This window comes from Lissotriton helveticus, chromosome 6, assembly GCF_964261635.1.
Source record: "Lissotriton helveticus chromosome 6, aLisHel1.1, whole genome shotgun sequence".
NCBI lineage: Eukaryota > Metazoa > Chordata > Amphibia > Caudata > Salamandridae > Lissotriton > Lissotriton helveticus.
In genome coordinates, this window is record NC_136067.1 from 380,288,296 (window position 1) to 380,312,275 (window position 23,980).

At 44.3% G+C, this 23,980-nt stretch overlaps 1 protein-coding gene across 1 annotated transcript in view; it reads right to left on the reverse strand.

Moving 5' to 3' along the window:
- Positions 1–23,980, reverse strand: part of TAF1B (TATA-box binding protein associated factor, RNA polymerase I subunit B) — a 913,471-nt gene that overhangs the window by 595,577 nt on the left and 293,914 nt on the right. The window lies entirely within an intron of this gene.

Consider the following 23,980-nt stretch of genomic DNA (forward strand, 5'->3'; position numbering starts at 1 on the left):
GTGTATTCGTGTGTATTTATGCGTGTGTGTGTGTGTGTGTTAAAAGAGCCCGATGACTGGTTGGGGGGGGGAGGGGGTGTGTACACGAGTGTCTGTCTGCCTAGCATAGCATGACGCCACTTTCTGACCCACACTGTTTTGTAAACAGCGCACACACAGCAAGCAGCCAGCAGCAAAAGCGCGCTCACGAGGACAAATCTGAGACAGCAGAAGCGCGTGGCCGAACACTGTCTCAGATTCCCAGGAGACTGAAAACAATAGTTGTCGAGCTAGACGCATGCTACGCATGCGCACTCTAGCTCGACCTAAAAACTGAGTAGCAGTGCACGTTCAGGTTGCCGTATATGGATTGACATATGATTTATACTCATGCAAATGAAATAGAATATGATTATATATCTTATGAAAAAAACTTCAATGAAAATAAAGACATTATATATATTTCTTAAGAATAGTCTCTTGAGTACTGTGAAATTAATCTTCACTATTGTGACGAATTTAAATTTAAAATAAGGTTGAACGATTCCTTCAGGAGCAATTTTCTATTGTGTTCTTAGATTTACATCACAATAAAAAACACTGAACATAATCTTCCCAAAAGTTATTTACAAAAGTTTAAGATATTGCCATTATAAATTACAATAACTTTTATTTAATTATTAATTATTCAAAAAAATAAAACCATTGTTATTTGTAATATTAATACATCTAACCCATGTAAATACAACACATATTGCATTACAAATGCTATAGGTGTCACGTTTGCGAAAGTTAAAACTATTGGCATTGTAAATGACAAAGCTATTAATTTCGCTATTTTCAAAACCAACACATAAATAAAATATTTGTCATTTACAATACCAATAGCTCAAACGTTCCTAATGCGAGACCTATTGCATTGCAAATGCTTGTTGTAAAAAGTGTTCTGCACAGCCTGTCAGACCTAGACAATTGGATCCTGGCAACCCTAAGGGAAATGGCGGAGTTTGAAACACTGCCTGGCTTTACAATTGTTTGGCATACACCTCAGGCACAGGTACTTATATTCACTAACTAGAGTAGCAATTACAAGGATATTGCCACACTGTGCTCAGGTGACCGATTTCAGGATTTTAAATCACATTGCACGTGAAATGCAGTTGGGCAAACCAGGCCAGTTGAAAAAGATTTTACTCAGAGATAGCCCAGAAGAAGACTGAGCAAGGCTATGGAGCGATACACCCAAGAGATGTAAGAGCATTCCTTTACGGAGGCAAATTACGAAATAATATATTTGCAGTTCCTGACCCTGCAGATGTTTCATCACATGATACCCAGTGTGCCAGAAAAGTGCTGGCATTATGAAGGACGGTGGCTTCACTACTTCATATGGTGGAAGTGTCATGCTATCACATTGTCTTGGAATGAGGTCCTATGTCACATAAGGCTGTGTTAAGATAGCCTTTCTATTGGTCTAATGTTTTGGGTTATAAGGGATTGAACCTGGAGCATAAGGTTGCAGTGTATCGAACTTTGTTATTGCATATTTCACGGCAGCTAAATCCCTCATAGCGATGGAACAGAAGTAAAGATAACCTTCCACCATAACGCAAAGGTTTCAGAAACATTGGCAAATGCTAGCATATGAGAATGTAAATCATGATGTGATGTACAATATTAAGAACTTTGTGAAGCAATGGAAATCCCTGATTGTTTACTTAAAGCGCTATAGCACGTGTTGCCGGTTATCCGCGCTCATTCCCAAAACTCAATGTTCACGATGTTTGCAAAAGGTAAGTTAAGAAATATTCTTATGTATTACAAAGATAGCCAGGTATCCATGCAACATTTCCAGAGGAGCAGAAGTATCTCCTCGATGAGGCAGAGAGCGGTAATCAGACACCTATAGCAGCATTTCAGTGACTAATCGCTCAAGAGACTCTCCTAGAAAAGTAGCTCTATGATTCAGCACTGAACCACACCTGGAGTAAAATAAAGACGCTCATGAAATACCTTCTACTTTGTAACTTATAGTAAAAACACTCAAAACAAGTGACAACACTTTAAGAAACAAATAGCAGGTAACACACAGAGACGTTAAAAGACAGCTAATAGCAAAAGTGAAAACATTTTCGGGTTTCATATGAGTGACAATGTGATTACATCCACTTTCGACTAGAAAGGCCAAATTATGTAAAAAGGTCTCTGTCGGCAGCAGGTGCGTTTTTGAACTGTACTTCCTGAATTAATTACAGATTTGTGTCAGCAGAGCTGGGTAGTGTCGGAATAAAGGTTTTCAGTAATATCTGAAACTACTGGTGGTAAATTGTTCCTTGCTGGGCATTAGCACCCAGTGACTCCATATAAGGCACTTCTCGTTATTGCTAGCGTCATTTCAATGCATAACCTTTTACAAAACAAATTCAAATGTTAGAGACGACGACCAAGACAACTTCAAATAACGCTGCTATGAAGTAGCTTTGTTTATCCAGGCCCCTGTGTCCAGCCCCACCAGTGGCAACGCTGCATGTGTAAGATCAGCAAATACAAATCCTGCACTGATTTGCAAGATCTTAATTCACCAACTCGGCTTTCTATATTTCACAGTTGAGATAGTTTCACGAAATGTTTCCACATTTATTGAGGGAGCAAGGTGGAAATACATGTTGGGGTGAGGTTATTTTCCACTGGACCTCAACTGAATTACTTATATGTTATAGTTTTGCCTTCATTTTCTCCACTATAGCGTTTCATTGTAGATCCCAATGAATACAGTAACAAGAATTTCCAGTTAGTACACACAGTACATTAGATAGGCACAATATTGCCTAGAATGTTCACAACACAAAGAACTAGCACCATTATGCATGTTCAGATTTGCTCATCACTCAGAAATCTTTACTACATGTTGGCATCTGCCACATAATTAAGTAATTGTGTTTATATTTGCCACCTCACTTAGCAATCCTTGGTGGCTTTTCAGATTTGCTCCATCACTCGATGTAAAAAAAAGATTCTAATTAAATTTTCATAGAAAATACACATCAACAATAGCTTCTACTCAAGACACTTCTAGCGCTGAAGACAAGGTTTTACTAAGTGCAAATAAACTGACCTCCTATATACGTATATTAATTGCATGTTTATACTTGTAGGTATTGACGACACATTCAGTTAAAGAAAATACCTATGTATTGTGAACAATTCGTGCATAATTTTGTGGTGTTTATATGGGCGTCCACGTGTTTGATTTAAGAGAGCCTACAGCATTCTGCAGATATCCACACCAGCTTTCCACCCATCTAAACAAGGGTATTCATTTTGCCACCTCAATCCCTCCCCCAGCAAACTGATGACGTTGGTGCATGCACTGGAAGCTATTTGCTTTCAGCACAGCCCAGCAAGAGTGCCTTGGAAGGTAATTCTCATGCTTTTGGAGGCAGAAAAATACTAAGGGAAACAAAACAGTTATTCCTTTCTCCTGGTATTACTCGAGTGCATTCCCGCTGTGGGATCACGGGTGGGACTGCAGTCGCGAAGAAGATCTGCATCCCACTAGGCCACCAAGGATCTTTTACTTGTGTGGGGGCAGACCCTTGGGCAAGGGTCTCTCCTCATTTTGACACACACATATCCTTTGTTTACCTCCGCAATGGGGGCAGATCGGCTGTTTTTAAGGCTGATCTGCCCCCGGAGGGGAGGAACACCACTAGACAGCAGGTATTTTATAATAAATATATATGTTGGAGAGCATCCCATTAGGCAATGGTCGCTCCTCCATATTAAGGGACATACCTTCTTTGTTTCTTAAGCCCCCCCTCTCTCCCTCTGGGGCAGATCTGCCCTATTTTTAAGGCCAATATGCCCCCTGGGAGGGGGGCGAAAACCACTAGGCATCAGGAATATTAAAATATATGTTTGTTGAGGACTGGCATCTTGAGCAAGGGACGCTCCCCATATTGAGGGACATTTCTCATACTTACCATATGTTTTATTTCCTGAACTATAGCTTGACGCCTTGCTGCGGGAATCCGATAAGGCTTTAACCTCAGAAATTTTCCTTCAGGGGTAGAAATGGAGATTTCAATTAGATTGGGCCTTCCTGGCTCATCGGAAACAATCTAAAAGAAGGGTCGTAATGTCTTTTCCAGTCTTTCCCTTTAGTCTGGGGACAATTCATTGTTTACAGGTAGCTGACAGGGTGCTCCTGGTATGACCTTCAGTAGGTACTATATGTACGTCTTTTGGTGGAGGTCCCAACCATTTAAAAAAAAAGGTTTATGTGAAAAATCGGTTCTCTACGATTTTTTATTTTTAGTTTATAAGAAAGGTTCCCAATCCTTCCCATGATTCTAAAGGGACCCTTCCATTCAGATTTTCGTTTTTTGGTATAATCAGGTAGTAAGACCAAAACCCAGTCAACTGGCTGGTATATCCTTAACCTCTTCCCCTTATTATAGATTTGTTTCTGACTTCTTTGAGTTCTCTCTAGATTGCTATATGCAAATTCTCTAAGTTTCCCTAAATGGTCCCTTAACTGTTGGGTATAATCCAATAGGTTAGTGGTCTGAGGTTTTGTGCCTTTTTCCCATGTCTCCTTAGTTATCTTTAAAAGCGTTCTAGGTTTCCGTCCATAAAATAAATCAAAAGATGAACATCGTAACTGCTCTGTACTAGGCTTCTCAATACAAAGAGACCCAAGGGTAATAGTTGATCCCAGTTTCTTCCCTCACCTATAAGCATTTTCTGAGTTTATGGGAACCATTGAATCTCTTGACTAATCCATCGGTCTGGGGATGGTAGACAGAAGTTTTAATGTGTTTGATACTCAATTGCTTACAAGCCTGGGCCATAAGTCGCGACACAAAGAGTGTACCCTGATCTGTGAGAATTTCCTTTGGAAACCCATCTCGAGAGAATAATTCAATAAGATATTGAGCAATAGTCTTGGTGTCAGGATTGCGAATGGGAAAGGCCTCTGGGAACCGAGTAGCATAATCTACTAGAAAGAATGCGTATTGACATCCCTGTGTGGACTTCGGCAAGGGGACTATCAAGTCCATTCCACCCCTCTCAAACGAGTTGCCTACTATAGGTAGGGGCTGTTAAGGTGCTTTAGGGGGCATGTACGGATTCCGCATTTGGCAAATCTCACATTCCTAACAATACTTTATGTGCGCATAAATACCCAGCCAGAAAAAATTGCAAAGAATGTCTTTAGTGGTTTTCTCTGGTCTGGAATGGCCTGCTAATAAATGGGAATGTGAATAATACATAATTTTGTCTTGAAAGTCTTTAGGTACCGATAAGTGAGGAGGGTCGGTGGGGCTTGGGATGCGATATAGGAGTCCAAGTCTTATTTGAAAATGGGGGAAAACCTGGGTATCGTTTTGTCTGGCACTTTCCCAGACAGCATGCAAAAGAGCGTCATTCATCTGTGTAAAATGAAAATTGCGGTCGGTTACCCAAGGCTAAGGGGCTAAATAAGAAATTTCTTGAGACTGGGATTTTCTCTTGTTTATTAGGTCCCTTTGCCTGGTTAATTGCAGTCATAGAATAAGTCTAAAAACGGATGGTTTTTAGTACCCAAAATTACATCGTCAGGTAAGTTAGGAAGAACACCAACTTCCACTTTCTCTTTTCCTCTTTTCATGGATACCAATAGCTGAGCTACAGGATAGGTTCTAATGCCCCTGTGTACACACCTTATCTGTACAAATTTCTCAGGTATAATATGTGAGAGAAGGACCAACTCAGCATGTACGACCGACTGCTTACAGCCAGAGTCCAATAAGGCGGTTGTCAATTTTTTATTAATTTGCACACTTACAAAAAAAAAACAGGGCCCATTTCTTGAGTAAAATATATAGAATTTGGAACATAGTTGACTTCCATCGGTTCTTCTACGGTCTTCTTATTTTACAGAAGCGTGCTATGTGGCCCCATTCACCGCATTCAAAGCACTGAGGTCCAGTTGGAATCTGAAATTCGGGTTTAGTTTGGTTTGTTTTCCTTGTATCGCTAGCGATCGTCTGGTTTCTTTTGTCACTATGAGAAAAGGTAGTCTTTGAAGGATTCTTGAAGTTTTTCTCAGACACTAAGGAAAAGGGACGTGTTTGGATGTGGGAGATAGTGGAAGCCATCTCGACTGCTTGTTCCCTATTAAATACGGAATGCTGTCGTAGCCATTTTTGAGTTGGGGGGTAAAGCTTCTATAAATTGTTCCAAGCATAATATTTCTTTTTTAGTGTTGTTGTGTGGTTTTAACCACTTTTCATCGGGGCTCTTAACCCCTTCCACGCTCATGACGAGCTGGGCTCGTCATGCAGTAGCCTCCTGCTACACTGATGACGAGCCCAGCTCGTCATGAATAATGGTGTTCCTGGATTTACAGCACAGGGGAAAAATCCCCATAGCGTTCAAGTGGTTAATGTAAAATAAAGAACTTTCGGTGTGTCACTGTGTTTTCCACTCTCTTGCCAAAATCGTAACCAATAGGCTTCTTTGTCTCAACCAGCTTGATCCAACAATATATGCCACACCTGCTCATAAGTAGCCTCTCCTTTGTGATTAGAGAACTTGTATGCTGCTTGTGCATCGTCGGTGAACAAAGGGGCTAAGTAAAAGGGCCATCACTCCATAGGCCAAGCACTTGCTAAGGGCCTTGCCAACACTTTGTTTGTCATCAGAACACGCTAGGAGCAATTTAGAGCTACTGCGTGCAACGTTTCTTGTACTTTTAAAAATCGCCGAATTTTACTTCTAAATTGTTCATTTTCACACTGCTTGCACTCAGCACACCTGGCACCCACTTGGCACCATTTTCGCCTTGTTTTGACGATCCCAGCCGACTTTAGGGCTGAAGATCGAGGTGCAGAGCAAACAGATTCCACGGCGGCCATATTGGGTGAGGGGGCGAGAGCGGTGAGAGCGCTCCAGTCTCCTGTACTTAAGGAAACGGTCGGTCTCCGCGCTAGCGGTCGCGTTTGCGGACACGCCTCCTTAGCGCCGGAGTCACGCCAGAGTCAGCCCGTCTGCGCTCGTCAGCGTCTCGGAGGCGGGCGAGGCGGGACCCTGTCATCTCGGGTAGGTTTCCAGGATGATTAGGTACAGTGCGGCCGCTCTAATTGCGCTTCGCCCCCCCAGGAGCGGTTGTATGTGTCTTTTCCCTGGTGGTCGGCTCCTGGGCAAAGGGTGTCCTGGATGTGCTTGGCGTCCCGTATGTTCTCCACCTCGCGCTCTCCCCTCCCCCCCCCCTGGAATGTCAGTGTGCCTTGTTAAATACGAGATCCTTGGCGCGTCATTCCTTGGAGATTTGGGACCTCCTTTCGCTCTCGAAAATCTCCTGTCTTTTTTTGACAGAGACGTGGTTGGGGGCGGGCTCTGAACCTGACATCGCTAGTGCCCTTCCCCCCAACTTCACCATCTTAAGGAGGGACAGAACGGGAGGCCGAGGCGGTGGGGTGGCCCTAGTTGTCGACAAGTCCCTTGTATGCACCTCCTACCCTGTAGACAACATCGCTGGTTGTGAAGCTATGGGCTTTATTCTCCAGCTGTCTGCTTCACATACCTGCACAGGGATTTTGCTCTATAGACCTCCAGGGCCAATAGGCTCGTTTTTCGAGGATCTACAGGTGGCACTGTCAGTACCCTGTATGCGTTCGGCACACTGTGTACTGCTGGGCGACTTAAATCTGCATATGGACTCGACAACGGACGCTGATGCGTCTAAATTACGGGACATCACCGAGATGTTCGGGCTGGCCTCTTTCATCGACAGTCCAACGCACGTGAAAGGGCATACGCTGGATTTAATCTTCTCCTCTGTACCGATTAAGGTGTCTCCCCCTTTGCCGGTTTTATGGTCCGACCATTATTTAATTAATTTCGTGTTGTTAGCTGAGCATCAGACTAGTCAAAGAACTTATAAGGATGGGTCTCGTCAAGCTAGAGCCTTTCACCTGGTGTCAGCTGATATGCTCGCTGACGCACTCCTTGCACATCCTTGCACTACGACTGGGAACTTAGAAGTCGACCTGCCGCTAGTCCAGGACTGGCTTCGGACAAGATTCGAGGAGCTTGCCCCCCGGAAACCGGTCAGGACAGCCCCCTGCCAGGACTCTGCTCCTTGGTTCACCGCTACTCTACGGAAAGCGCGCCAGGACTGCAAAAGATCTGAAAGACTCTGGCGGCGCAGATATGCGCCTGAGGAGAAACTGAAGTACAGGGGCGCGATAAAATCTTATCACAGACAGATTGCCGAAGCTAAAAAGATCTACTTCGAGCATAGAATAGACCAGGCGGATAATACGAGCCGGGAACTATTCCGAATTGTGAAGGAATTCGTGGAGCCGGTGGCGGCCGCTAGAGTACACTCCCATACTGAGGAGTGGATCAAGCAGCTTGCTGACTTCTTTGTGGATAAGATCCGTAGGATTCAGGACTCATTCGATCAGGTGGGGTCCCCGGAAGTGGCTGCAGCTGTGGAAAGTGATCTGAAGGTCCTTCCACCTGCTGCAGCCGAGTTGACGCCCACGCTTTCGACGTTCCCCCCGCTATCCTGCGATTCCTCTTTGGAGCTGCTTTCCCGGTTGAAATCCGGATCCCCCTTGGATGCGTGTCCGGCGAAATGCCTGAGCTCGGTGGCGCCAGCTATTAACAACTTGCTGAACCCCCTGCTCAACATGTCTCTGAGTTCTGGAGTGGTCCCTAAAGAATGGAAGCATGCTCTTATTCTCCCGCTCATTAAGAAACCTCTGCTTGACCCTTTACAGTTGGACAACTATAGACCAATCTCCCTCCTCCCTGCTCTGGCGAAGGTGGCGGAGAAACATGTTCAGCATACTCTTACCACCTTTATTGAGAATAACAAACTGCTGCATGACTCCCAATCTGGTTTCCGTGCCAATTACAGTACGGAGACAGCTCTTGTGGAGGTGACCGACGCCATCAGGGAAACGCTTGACCTTGGGGGAAAGGCTATGTTGGTCCTACTGGACCTGTCGGCGGCATTCGACACCGTCCCACACGCCGGCCTCCTCCTAAGACTCAGGGAGGTAGGACTGCAGGGGACGGTGTTGGACTGGTTTCAATCCTTCTTAGCCGACCGTCGACAAGTGATCTGGGCTCCACCGTTCTCCGCGGAAATGCCTTCGCTAGAGGTGGGGGTGCCTCAAGGATCTATCTTGAGCCCCACCATATTTAACATTTATATGGCCCCTTTGGCGAAGGTCGCGGAGGCATTTGGAGCCCGGGTCATCTCGTACGCTGATGACACCCAGCTCCTGTTTACTTGCAGGAAGGGAGAGGTTTTTAATGGCGACAGAATCAGAGACTGCCTGAGTGCTGTTTTTGCATGGTTTCAGCACCAGAACCTGAAATGTAACTCGGATAAGTCCGAGTTGCTCTTTTTTGGCTGCGCTGAGGACCCTGGCTGGAAATCGTGGTGGCCTTCCGACATGTTCCCCCCTGAGAAACCCTCTGCCCAAGTCAAAAATCTGGGTGTGGTGTTCGACGACAGTCTTTCTTTTCGTCCCCACATCACGGGCTTGGCGGGGAAATGTTTCGGCATTTTGAAGATGGTGAGGAAATTTCTCCCACTGCTTTCCCTTCAATATCGCAAGAACATTGTGCAAGCACTCGTGGGTTCGCGTTTAGACTACGCTAACGCACTTTTCTCAGGTCTGCCTAAATATCTGGTATCCAGACTTCAAATTGTCCAAAACTCGGCGGCCAGAGCCATCTTTGGCCTTCCACGGAGAGCTAGTGCCTCTCTATTGCGCGGCAGGCTGCATTGGCTGTCTATCGCTTGCAGAATTAGGTTCAAGGTCCTCACGTTGGCATTTAAAGCCCTCCACTGTATTGGCCCAGCTTACCTTAGGAAGCGGATTGCTTTTTACGTTCCCCGGAGGAGTCTGAGATCTGCTGACCTGGCTAAAGTGGAGGTACCAGTGATCAAACGCGTGCGGATGGGTGGCCGGTCTTTCCAGTGCATGGCGGCTAGTTTGTGGAATGAGCTCCCTCTGTCACTCCGTAAGGCTAACAATCTCCTGGCCTTTAGAAAGGAGCTCAAGACGTTCCTTTTTTCCGCCTAACCAGTGGGTCTACAGTGTTTCTGCCTCTGGGTTTTTCTTGGTTGTGTTTAGGACTCTGCCAAAGCGCCGGGACACCCGTTCTGGGTAGCCGTGCGCTCAAGAAATATAGTTTTAACATAACATAACATAACTTGCTGATGCCGAGATTCGAACGTAGCTCCCCAGTTCTAAAGTTCGCAATTCTAGAACTTGTGGCGGGAGGTGTGTCTAAAAGTGTATGTCGGTGCTGGCCATCAACGAGAGAGTCCTGTGCATTTTTCAAATCGGTGGTGAAAAAGTATGAGTATGTTGCTGGAGATGTGGGCCGCCGTGCCACCAATGTATCTACCGGGGGAGGGTAAACACCCATTATTCCGCAACTTTCTTTCCGCATACCATCACTCCGCATGCTTTCATTACGAAAGTACCATGACTCCGCAATGCCATTATAATGCATGGCATTACATTTTATATGCTTTTACCACGCATACATTTACAACAAAATTCGTTGTAAATGCATGAATGGTAAAAGCATGTTTTTTTTTAAATGTTTGGATAAGGTAAGTTTGGGTATAAGGGTATATGTTTTGGGGTACTGAGGTATATGTTTTGGGGTGTTTAGGCACTTTAAGGGTTCAGATATAGTTATGGGGTACAGGGGTAGTTTTAGGGATAGGTATGGGTTTTGAGGTACAGGGGTATTTTTAGGCTTCAGGGCTAGATTTGGTTTTGGGGTATAGGGGTATTTTTAGGGTTATGGGGTAGGTTTGGGTTTTGGGGTACAGGGGTATTTTAAGGGTTCAGGGCTAGGTTTGGGTTTTGGGGTACAGGGTTATTTTTAGGGTTCAGGGCTAGGTTTGGGTTTTGGGGTACAGGGGTATTTTAGGGTTCAGGGCTAGGTTTGGGTTTTGGGGTACAGGGGTATTTTTAGGGTTATGGGATAGGTTTGGGTTTTGGGGTACAGGGCATATATATAGGGTTAAGATGGGTTAGTGTTTAAGGGTGTTGGGGTATTTTAAGGAGTAAGGGTGGGTTATGATTATGGGGTGCAGGGGTATTTAAAGGGAGCAGGGTGGACACCCGGAGCTGGAATGTACAGAACCTGGGAAGAAAAAACTATAAATATTGGGCACAACGCTCGCTTTCCGTAATCCCGTGCCCCGCACACGCCCACGCCCCTAGCACACGCCCACAGCACACGATATGAGACATGGCATGAAGGGCGGAACGTGCCACACGCCCCCAGCATTTGTCACGCCCCAGCACACGCCCACAGCACAACGCAGACATGCCCACAAGGGACTACTTTGCTGGCACGATTCTTTTACCTTTTAAATGTATATGGTGGGCGTCTGCATAGCCTATGTCCTTCTGCTGCAACTGCCCTTTCCAACGCTGTATTGGGTGTTGTGATTGGTGCTGTGGTTCCTGAGATTACCCGCCTCAAAGGTTTGGGCTCTCTCTTTATTATATTAGTATAGATATAGCACTACCTCACTTCAGTCTCACCCAAGTGACTAGTGAGTTAGTAGTTGCCCTTTCCCCTTTTTTGTAGGTTTGGTGTGGTTAGTCTTAGCCTTATTGGAATGTTCGTGAAGAGCTCAAAGTTATTGTGTTATAGATAGGATTTAGGGATTAGAGGAACATCTTCCAAACTTCTACTCTCTCTCACATGTTTCCAAATTCTACTCTCCCTCCTTCCCCACCGGGTTTATCCCTTGTTCTATAGCCGGGTCTTGCCCCCTACTCCACAACCTCTCACGCTCCTAAGAAAGCCATGCCCTCCCTGGGACGTGGTTGGGAATCAGAGCTGACAGGAGAATAGAGCTGCTCCTTTCGTCATCAGATACCCTCGCGTCTTCTCCCACTGCGGTCGGCTCTTTACTTGAGGCACCCGCAGGATGCTCCTCACTTTTTGGCTGCTCCTCCTAGGTAGGTTTTTCAGCTCTCCTCTCTCTCACACAACTTTCCCCAGCCTCCCTCTCTCACACCGATGCTGCATCCTCTTCTTTTGATGTGTATGTCACGTCCCACGGATTACGTCCAACCACGTCTGCCTGACTTCGTTACACGTACAGCCTGACTTCCGGTTGTACGTGTTACCTGCAGCTGGAAAAGGGGGGTGAGTGGTCACTCGTCTCAGTCAGTGTCCCTCATCGGTTCTTGACAGTAATGTTTATTTCTAGTATGTGTCAGGGACTTGTTTGACTGTTTTGTTTTTTACTGCTGTAATAATGTTAGGATATTTTGCTGAAGTATTTTTGTCATTCTAATTTACGTTTGGATTTGAAAAAGATCTATATTGTGTTGTCTTGTGTGAATTTGTTTTGTTTTTCCTTTCCAGTGAGATATTTTTGGTGCTTGTGGTGTCTTTGCAGAGTAGGTGTAGTTGATCATCAGTCTAGCTGTACATGACAACTAAAAGATATTTAGGTATCTTTTTGTAATAGAAAGTTCATATTTCAATGGTTGCATTTACTGTTTAAAACAGCCACAGTTTGCTGAGATCTAGTTTGACATCGTGTTCTTTATAGTTGTCTGTTTTTTAATGATAGTTTTATTTGTAAGTATTATAGATTCCTGCAGGCTGGCTGTCCAGCAGGTTGCTGGTTTGCATTTTGAATCTGCCTCCAAACATGGCTCTAAGACTAACACTCTATCTGAGGCAGAGGATGAAGGGGAAGATTTTGGCAGTGAATTTTCTGTCCAAGAGGAATTATCTGATGATGAATCTACTATAATCGCTGGTGAAATGCCTCATTTAGAGGAGGACATTGATGGGCCTGCAATGCAGCATGAGCGAGCTAGATTGATGCCAGGAGCTGGAAAACACTCCCACTGGAAGTGCTGAATCCTGGGTTTCCCCCCTAGCGGAATGCAGCCTGTAGTGTCTTCCTTTAGTGGTGTTGCAGGTTGTAGAGTTCATACAGAGAACATTTTACCTATTCATTTCTTCCAGCTCTTTATGGATGTGTTTTTGGATGATACTGTTGAGCAGAAAAATTTGTATGCAGAACAACATTAGAGGAACAATAGTGCCAAACTTAAGACCACTCTAGTGCTACCCGTTGGACTCCTACAAAGCTCCATGAGATGAAAGAGTTTTGGGGTTTAACATTTTGGATGGAATGGATAAAGGAAGCAATGTTGTCTTTATGTTGGTCTAATAGTCTCTTGCTGGCAACTGCTTTTTTTTCCAGCAACCAAGACCGGTATTTACTTCTGCAGGAGATGCTGCATTTTGTGGATAATGTGTAGCATAATGCCCCAAGACCCCCCTGATTGTAACCGTCCCTTCAAAATGCACCCTGTCCTTCAAAATTAAGTTGATCGTTTCTCATAGACCATTGTTTCATATCAAGATATATCTGTGGGTGAGTCTCTGGTCTTGTTTAAGGGGCGTTTGGTTTTCATACAGCATATATCATGCAAGGAAGCACATTATGGTATAAATTTGTATATTGATCTTCCTGATTGTCCTTCCACTTTTGAAGTCAGAGAAATAATTGTGTGGGAACTTGCCAGAGCACTTTTTCATAAAGGTCACCATTTATATGTGAACAATTTCTACACAGGTGCATAATTATTTAATGAATCATTCAAAGTTGGTACTGTTGTATTTGGCGCATTCCGCTGCAACTGTAAAGGTTACCCTATAAAGCTTGTATGTAAGAAATTTCGAGGGGGGCAGTAGCTAGTTGTAGTAATTAATTCTCATGTCGAAATTTTCAAAAAGAAGAGATGTCCCCATGCTCACAACTATTCACAATGAAATTACTGCACCTGTGACTGGGGTCAAATAGCAGAAGTGCTCAAACCAGTGCACATTCTAGACCACAACAAGCAGCACATGGGTAGATCAAACATTGGAGCCATACGATGCTGTTTGAAAGTCATACATCTGGTACATGAAGTTGGCTCTAAATTAATTTAGCATCCTTCAATGCTTACGTAGTTTTCAAAGATCATTCTCCAGATTCCAAGATGAGTTTTGTAAATTTTCAGCAGACTGTAACAGTCAGCCTATTTGAAGTAGACGAAGTAAGTATCCCTAGATTCAAAGAGTATGAGAATGTGGCTAGATTGAAAGATCAACACTTTACTAAATACATTCCTCCAAGACCCAAAAAACACTTTCCTTGTTGGAGATGTAGAGTCTGTGTCCGAAGAGCAGTAAGAAAGGAGAGTTGTATGCACTCCTTTTAATCCTGGTCTATGTGCGCTAACATGTTTTAAACTGTATCATACACAACTAAAATACTGGGAGCAACCATGAGAGTAAAAGACAACTGATTATGGTCTGAATTGCTATACATTTTCTGTTTAGACACCAGGTTAGTTTGATGTGTTCAGTTACACCTGTTGTGAATGCAGCCATAAAAGGTTTATCATCTTCTACAAATACGACGTTATTTTAAAAAAAAATTTAAACCCGAGAACATGCTGTTTGTAGTTGGATGTTTAATTTTTTCTGGATGTGCTGTGTGTAAGCTGTTCATTCTGGGAGTGTTTTAGAAATGAAAGTGGTGTGGCGCTTCATAGTGATGTCCGTCTACCGATTGGCTTGTGATGTGGGTGGACTGGCGTTTGGCTGGTGTGTGTGTAGACTTGCATTTGGCTGGCGGTGTGTGTTTACTGGCGTGTGGCTGGCACTGTGTGTGATGTCGGTTTATTGGTGGGGTGTGTAGAGTAGGTTGACTGATGGTGTGTGTAGTGACCGATGGCTGACAGTGTGTGTAGTGACTTGCTCCTGGTCACTACAGACACAGAGCCTGCCAAACACTAGTGACACACACCTCCAGCCAAACATAATTCCATACACACTGCCAGCCGCCAGGTGGTGTAATTGGTGTGTCAGTCCAGTGGAAGTTTAAAAGTGCGGGCCCTTGAATGGTGCCTTTGTTAATGTGAGTGTTGTAAAAGGTTTGGGCCCAAGGCTGGCGGTGAGAATGGTTTTCTGTTTGTGATGCAAGAAAGGTGCATGAATTGCCCGTAAAGCGGTTGGTGCCTTTTCTTGGCTTTACAGCTAACCAGTTGTGAAACACTGGTTCAGTAGTCTGAAATTTTTATCTTATTAACAATAATGTAAATGTTTTAATTTTCTTTAAATCTTTTGTTAATAAAATGTACATTTTGAACTTTCCACTCACCCTCGTGCCAAATCCAAACAGTATGTGTGTGTACTTGATCAGCAGATTTACTATTTTCTGACTTTCACTAAAGGTTCCACTGAGGGTTTTTATTACACAGAAACCTTTAAAAAACACACATTTCTGTGAGTGAAAGAACTGGAATCTGTGGGGAGCCATACCTTCGCTACCACACAGCCTCCCCATACGTCTCTCGATAAAAATGGTACCTCACCTATGGACCCAACTAGCACATTAAACATATTTTAGTTATTCATTGTGTTTTATAAAGAGCGAACATGACCACCAAGGTTTCAGAACGCTGTACATAACAGAGCTGATGAGGTTTGCAGTACAGTCAATCACTAATTTCTAATGATATGTTGTACCTGCCAGTCGAAGAGCAAGGTACAACACCATAGGATACAATAAGAAATATTAATTTCAATAATATACGGTTCGGTTTGGTTCAAAAACTTTATTCGATTCATACAAAGAATCATAAAAGTATACATTTGAAATTACGAAACATGATTACAATTTTAAAATGAACCATCTGTAATTTACACATTTAGAAAATTAAAAGCTTAAACTAATACATTCCAGAAATCATTTGAATGAATAAGGACATACAGACAATAGGATCCATACTAATCACCCTAGGCCAGCCAGTATTATTACACACAATAATTATAATCAAGTGGCCATCATACAGCAACAGATAAATACAGGTTCCCACAACAATGTATCAGTCTAAGGGCAAAATTTAGCCATACCGTTTCCTAATCTGGAGTGACACTCGTATAAAATTTAACATGGCGGAACATACTCCAGGAGTTGATAGCGATAACAAGTAGTCAAAACCTTCTTTATAATTACATGGTTTCCGCCTCTTCAGGATAGGTTTGATAAATCTAATCCTTGGTTCCTGATATAAAGAACAAAAGAGGACAACGTGTAGGGTATTCTGACTAACTCTGTTATTGCATGGGCAAGGGGGCAGCCTCTCACACCAACCCCCTTGTTTTAGAAAGGCGAAAAGAAAGTGAAGAATATTTAGCCTAAACCATGTAAGATAAAACCGCCATTGCACATGGGTTGTGAAAGTTAAATAAAACTGGTGCTGTATTTTATCCGAACATAATGTGTTTGAAGATTTCCTGTAACTTGTTTTAATTTGGGTTTTAATGTCTCCCTGGATATTTTCAGGGTTGTCATAAACATGACCCAAACCTATTTTATGCAACATATCGCTGACATATGACAACCAAGGGATCTGCTTTGCCTTATCAAGACTCTTACAGTCTAGGAGAATATCTCTAGAAAACTGGAGGTCCTCAGATAGCCATATTTTACCCCATAATAACAAAGGCGAGAGACAAATGATATCGGTCACGTAACTCATTCCCATTTCATCATGACAGAAAATATTTGATGAACCCAATGGAATGGATAATACGCGTTATAAAAATTTATTTTCCATGACCTGTATTTTGACAGGACTTTCGGTCCCCCATACCCCTGCCCCATAAGTGGCCACAGATAGGCATTTAGATCTATACAGGGTTTTTAGGTGTGCCACCGGTTTTTGACCCAGCTTACCACAAAAGCAGAACAGGCCCTCTATGGATCGACTGGCACTCTGTACTCGAGCCTTCATTAGTGGTGCCCAGCTCAGTTTGTTATTAAAAAGATTTCCCAGGTAATTAAAGTTGTCTACCTTTTCAATGGTAAAATCATTTACCTTGAAATTCCTGGATTTTGACCCTTTTGGACCACAGACCATTGCGAAGGATTTTGCAAAATTTACCTTCAGATCCAGGTCCAGCATGAAGGTATTAAAGGCATCAAGACAAACCTGCATACTATTTCCTGTAAGGGTCATTAGTACCGTGTCGTCGGCATAAGAAAGCATGGGGATACTCCTACTGTTTATCTTTGGAAAGTCACAACAGTGATCCAACAAGTACTTCTCCAGGCCGTTTGTGTATACTAAAAACAAGAAAGGCGCTAAAATGCAACCTTGTCGCACACCCTCGGTTGAGGGAATAGATTTTGTTTTTTCCCCCCATGGTCCGAACCTTATAGCCACAGTTGTTGCTGCATGCAATCTGCGGAGCAATGTAACCAGAGGTTCCTCGAAACCCATGTCATCCATCATTTGCCACAGCTTGCTTCTACAAACAGTGTCAAAAGCACTTGACAAGTCCATGAAGGCAAGGTAGATGGATGAACTCCTTGCCTTCATGTACTTGCCTATAATTAGTGCCAGATTCAGACACTGTTCGACCGTCCCCTTTCCTCTTCTGAATCCGTATTGAGAGTTCACAATAAGGCCCACAGAATCTGCCCATGTTTCCAGTCTGGCCAGGATAACCCTTCCCAACAATATGCATGATGCATCAATTAAAGATATGGGGCGATAGCATCGGGGATCACACCTATCACCCTTCTTAAAGATCGGCACCACCACTGCCTCCTTCCATGATGCAGGATACGGCCAATAACAGCTGCCCTAAACACATTTAGCAACAACGGTGCCCACACATCAATGTTATGCCTAAAAAAGTCCAAAGGCACAGCATCCGGACCAGGGGCTTTTAATAGTATACCTTTCCTCAAGGCCTCCTCCACCTCTTGCAATGCAAGTGAGGAACTTAAAGAGAAAGCTGTGGCTGAGGCCACCAACTCCCTAGTGTCATCCAGCAAGCCCAAAGATAATATTGCGTTTGGGTTAAAGATTTTTCCAAAATGGGCTTCCCACGATTCACCAGTAATCTGCATCACTATATTATCTTTATTATCACTCTTAAAAAGGGGACGATTCACTACTTCCCAAAAAAGCCTACTATCTTTTAGCTCTGATGCTTTCTCTAGATCTTCCCAAGCAAGGTTTTTTAGGTCCTGCTTTCTTTTTCTGATAGCCTCTTTATAGGCCATTCTAGTCGTTCTTACCAACTCCTTATTCCTTGGTTTTTGTTGTAGTGCCATTTTTAGGGATTTATGTGATACAGAGCACACGGCATCAAACCATCTAAAACCTTTTGGGTTATTTTTCCCAATTGGTTTTCTAAGATGTTCGGCCACATGCCCACATAAAGTTTCAAAATTCCTAATGACCTTTTCAGGATCAGATGTAGGCGCTAAACATGACTCAAATTCAGAGCTATGGGCGTTTAAGATCTCTGCCTCTAAACCTACAGCATCTATTTTCCCCCACTTCAAAATTACACCTTGGTTCCTGTTATATTTTATTGGTTGCTCCCAAACTGGATGTTTTATAGTAACAGGACAACACAAAGATAACATTAGGGGGTTGTGATCACTTGCAGCGTTTGCAATTACCTCAAGCTTGTCAACATAATGGAAGTAACTACTGGACACAATGGCAAAATCAATGACACTCATCGAACCTCTAGTTCCCTGAAAAGTTGGTATTGGTAATGAATTAGGGGCAACCCAAGGCTCCACTATGCATAGATCATTTAAAACAATGATGTTATTTAGAGCGTTCCCCTGTGGTGTGTGCTTAAAGTGTATCAGGGGTTGTTCATTTAGATCCTCCAAACCACACACATTTGAGCCACCAAATTTACACAGCGAACAGTTGAAATCACCAACCCAAAAATAATATACAAAAAAAGATTTATTTTATGGCAGATGATTTTCTAGCAGTAGTGCTTTTACTTCCTTGTTGAAGAGCCTGAGGTAATTGCTCTTCTTGAGGGTGGTAGGGAGTTCCACAGTTTTGGAGAGGATTCGGTGAATGTGCGATCGGGTCTTTTCCTTTTTTTTTTTTATTGGGCTGGTTCTAGTGTGAGGGATTTAGCACTTCTGGAAGCCCTCCCTCCTCCAGTTTTATCCTATTCCCCATTATACTTAAAACCAAAATTGTGTAGAGTCTTGTGTATTATGCAAGCAATCTTTAATTGGATCCTAGCTTCAACTGGGGGCCAGTTTAGGGCTCCGAGTGAAGAGGAGATGCAGTCATAGCGCCTTGTGCCTGTTAAGAGTCTTGATGCTGCATTTATTGTTTCTTTCCTTGTGGCAAGTTTGGCTTTGGGTAAACCTGAGAGTGTGGCATTCCCATAGTCCAGTCTTGAAAGCACTAGGGTATGAACCACCGTTTTGAGGTCTCCAAGCGGTTTCAAGGGCTTTATTTTTTTAAGAAGGTGCAGCTGTAGGTTAGCAATTCTGATTGCAGCTGTATGTGCACTTGCATGTTTACATTTGAGTCTAGTGTGATGCCTAATGATTTTACAGATTTGCAGATGGCTGGGATGTAATGTAGCGAATTGGGGGTTATAGGACCATGTTGCGGTTGTTGTACAGGGTAGGGAGAAAATAATGAATTCGGTTTTCAACGGGATTTGTTTTAGATGGTTTTGTGCTAGCAGTCCTGTGTTTTCAAAAGGGGGTCTCTCAGTCTTCGGATATCCCCCTGAGAGGAGAGTCTGATGTAGAGTTGTGTATCATCAGCCTTCATGTGATATAAGATTTTAGATTGTTTCAAGATCTCGTGAGTGGTCCATGTATAAATTAAGTGCAGGTGAAATTGTAGATCCTTGAGGAACGCCCCTGTCGATGTCTGTAACATCAGATACGGTGTTGCCAATTTTAACTCTTTGTTATCATTTTTGCGGGAAGGAGGTGAACCAGCTTAGATGGCTCCTGATAGGCCCATTTTTTTTCAAGAGTTTCTCGGAGGAGTTTGTGGCTGACCGTGTCAAATGACGCTGTTAAATCCAGTCAGGATTTGTTTTGGTCGTGTGAGGATTGTATATATCAAGGATGTTTAGAATGGCAATCTCAGGATTGCGTGCAGGTCTGTAACCTGATTTGTGTTTGTCTAATGGGTCAACATTCGTGATGTGTTCACACCGCTGCTCATACAAACATCTTTCTACTAATTTTGCGAGGAAAGCTAGATTTGATACAGGTCAGAAGTTGTTTAGGTCATTCTTTTCGGTACCTGATTTATTTATTTTTAGAAGGGGGAAAACTTGGCCCATTTTAGGCATCTTTGGAGTGATCCTTGTTGAAAAGATGTGTTCACAATTTTAGTCCATAGTGGAGTGACAGATTGGTGGATCTCTTTCAGTAGATGGGAGGGAATAGGAATGTTGAAGTGAGTTTGACTGAATGGTTTTCTGGATTTCTCCCCCAGACAGAGATCTGAAACTTTTCCAGAAGGCTCTTTTTCTTAGGAGCGCTGGGGTGAATTTGTCAGTGTTCTTGCTGTGATCTGTTAGGGTGGGGTAGATGGATTCCCTAGGTAGGGCACTAGCTTGGCTGGGAACAAAGTTACTTATGGTTTCAATTCTATCTTTAAAGAAAGTTGAAAAGGTGTTGCAAATGCCCGTCGAGTGGTTTGCAAGTGTGGGTTCAGTAGGTTTTCCCGATTGATGTTTTATTATGTCAAAGAATTTTCTAGGCCTGCTTTTCGCTCTTTCTAGCTTGATTTTTGATTGCTGTAGTTTTGGCTTTCCAGATAGCATTTTTGAATGAGGTTTTATGTACTCTCAACTGTTCAAGAAGGGTAACGTTTGGGTCCTGTCGCTTCCCACTTCGAAGGCAGACACTGCAAGATGAAGCAGTGACCTTTGAAACCAGATTGTTGTGAGCACATGACACTTTTAAATATCTCAGGGTCCATGTGTATAAGGATAATAAGGATCTGGTGAAGCACACTTTGGGTATGGTTTTGTCTTTTTCCGGCAGGCCGAATAGCTAAGGCCAAAATGTTTTTAATGCTATGGTTATTGTATAAGTTTTCTGCTATTCTGCCACGCTCTTTCTTTACTGACTCGAATAGGTTGCTCTCAAATTTGATCTGGGGGGCTTTCGTGGCTAAGCAGAGTTCATCAGTAGGATTGCCCAATGGTGCGAGGCTGCTGGGATACATCATAATCTTGTTTTTCAATCAAGTTGCAGAGGAGTTCTTTGTGCTCATGGCTTCTCTTTTTGTTGTAGAACAAACATAATCCTATCAGCTGGGAAACATTCACATGTTACCTTCCAACCCCCTGGTTGGACAAGAAGACATGGATAGTGAAAAAGCAAAGTATCAGAAGTGCCGGACAATGAGGACTGGGATGGTGAAACTCCCACTTTTAGTTACATAACTCCTGTGAATATCATGCCCTCACTGTAATCAACGTACAACTGTCCATAATATCAGTATATTGGATAGAAGGTCCACAATTTAGAAATCAGTAGCACATCTTATTACCTTGCAGAAAATACAACATGTTTTCCAGCTTCGAGGTAGACGCTGGAGCCGTTTGGCCACCTCCTTGTAGTGTCCTGCAGGACACATTCTAGTGTTCCACCTCAGTTTGCATCCCACACTGCACACCCACCCATCACAGGTGTCACCGGTCGGGTGACCCTGCTAATAAAAGGGGCCGGGGCATGTGCACTGGGCCAGTTACAGTAACCTACTACTGCGCGTCAGTGTGGTCATTTACCCAGCATGTGCGCCTAGGACCCAAGATACAATGGTGACAAGAGGGTCAATCTCCGCAAGTGTGTTGTCAGTCGTTTTGTGGTTCGTCATGGGGGGTGTAATGGCCTGAGTCTGTGGCACACCCGAACCTAGTGCCAGCACAAAGCACTGGTGCCCTACAGCAGTGCCATGCAGTGCCCGCGTGTATGCCCCACAGCCCCTGCTGTAGTGACCAGCCAGGGGGGCAGTGATCCTGAGAAGGGGTGGAACGACGGAGTCTAAGCTGTGCTTGTGGCGCGTGACCAGGCAGACCTAGACCACAAGAGACAGACCCCCTACCCGTAGTAACTGAAAGTGAGAGGAGGAAAGCATCGGCCCTGCAGCAGCAACCGGCCCCTCCCGCAAACAAACTGCGCCTCAGCGCAACACAGAAACCCGTTCCGGCATCCCAAGTGTCAACAAGTCCTGCAATCACGCGAAACAGCCCAGTGAGGCTTCCGTAAAAAAAAAAAAAAAAGAAGAAAACAGTGAGCGAGGCCCATCGGCACTGCCTGAAATTAAATATCATTTGTGGTAAATGCCCAGCGCCTCTAGGCATAGAGCAATCCCTGTCCGCAAATTGCCTGAGAGGAGGTGGCAAGCATAACCAGAGGGGTACAGGCCAAAGCAGTGCTGCTGCAGCGTGAGAAGCCCAAAAGCAAAATGGTCATCGGTCTGGCTCTCAGCATCAAGAAGAGATGCCTGCGACCATGCCCAAGCAGTGGCACCAAGGGAAAAGGGGAACACTTACCTTCACACCTACAGCTCACCCGCACGAAATGCCCCAACATCTGTCTCCACACCGCCTGCAGGACAGCATGGCCTGCAGCATGAGGAAGGCTGCAGTGGTCGCGTGAGAAGCGTCAACGGTCAAAGATAGCGCTAAATCATGAGCTGCGTGGAAAAGTAACTCCTATACAAGCATTCCCTGGACCCGCAGCACCGCCTTGGGGCTCTCCCTGGCACACACCTCAAGCCCAAGAGGGCCACTAGTAGTGCTGGACCAGCCAACATTCCCCCGCAAGAACCTCCAGTTCTGGGGGAAAGTGAAACTGCCCCCGGTGAGGAGGCTGCAGTGCCACCTACTGGTGGATTGTACTACTACTTTAAACATTCCGCTCCTGGCGAAAGTGCTAGAAAAGTGTGTACAACTATAGCTTAGTCACCACATCAACAACTACCATCTACTGGACGACTGTCAATCAGGTTTCCGATCCAGGCACAGCATCGAAACCACCATGCTCCACATCGTTGATGACGCTCTTCAAGCCCTTGACCAAGACAAAACATGTCTCCTGATCCTCCTTGATCTTTCATCGGCCTTCAACACGGTCAACCATGCGATGCTACTCGAACGGCTTAAACTCAGGATGGGATTAGCTGGCATAGTCCTCGACTGGTTCAAATCCTACCTCCAAAACCGATCTCAGAGATTTCTAGTCAATGGTGAACTGTCCGCTCCCTCCGCTGTCACGGTGGGAGTCCCTCAGGGATCAACATTGTCCCCTACCCTCTTCAATCTCTATCTGGAACCCCTTGCCGAAGTCCTGCGCAATGCAAATATCTCCTTTCATATGTACGCTGATGACACTCAGATCTACATAAAAATCTCATCTCTGGCAGAGATCCTCACCCTGAATGAAGCCCTGAAGCTGACCGTCAGATGGCTCTCCTCCAATCAACTAAAACTTAATGCCAAGAAAACTGAGTTCCTTCTAATCTCCCCACCCAAGAACAACCCCGACATCCAGACATGGATTGAAGCCATCACAGCCTTAAACTGTTCCCCGACCATTGTGAACTCTGCCAAATCTCTGGGAATCACCTTGGATTATAACCTAAATATGCGAGACCACATCAACACAATGGCGAAATCGGCCAGATTCCACCTGAGCTACCTATGGAAATTGAAACCCTTTCTAGACACTCCGGACCTCAAACTCGCTGTCCAATCATTAGTCATCTCTCGACTGGAATACGGTTGCTCCACCCTCTCTGGCTTACCTAAGATCTCGCTGGCCCCCTTAAAAGCCTGCCTCAATGCAGCCGCCAGACTACTTACAGGCTCAAAAAAATTCGATCACATCACTCCTCACTTGAAAGCGTTAAACTGGCTCCCCTTCGAGGCGAGCATTCACCTCAAGCTAGCATGCATCACGCACAAGGCCTTTCACTCTAACTCCCCTGCGTATCTTGCTCCGAAGCTTGTGCTATCTGGAGGAAACAGACACTCAAGATCGACCAAGGCCCTCCTACTCCGGCCTGCACGCTTTAGGAAAGTAACCTACAATCGGGCCTTCTCTGGAGCTGCG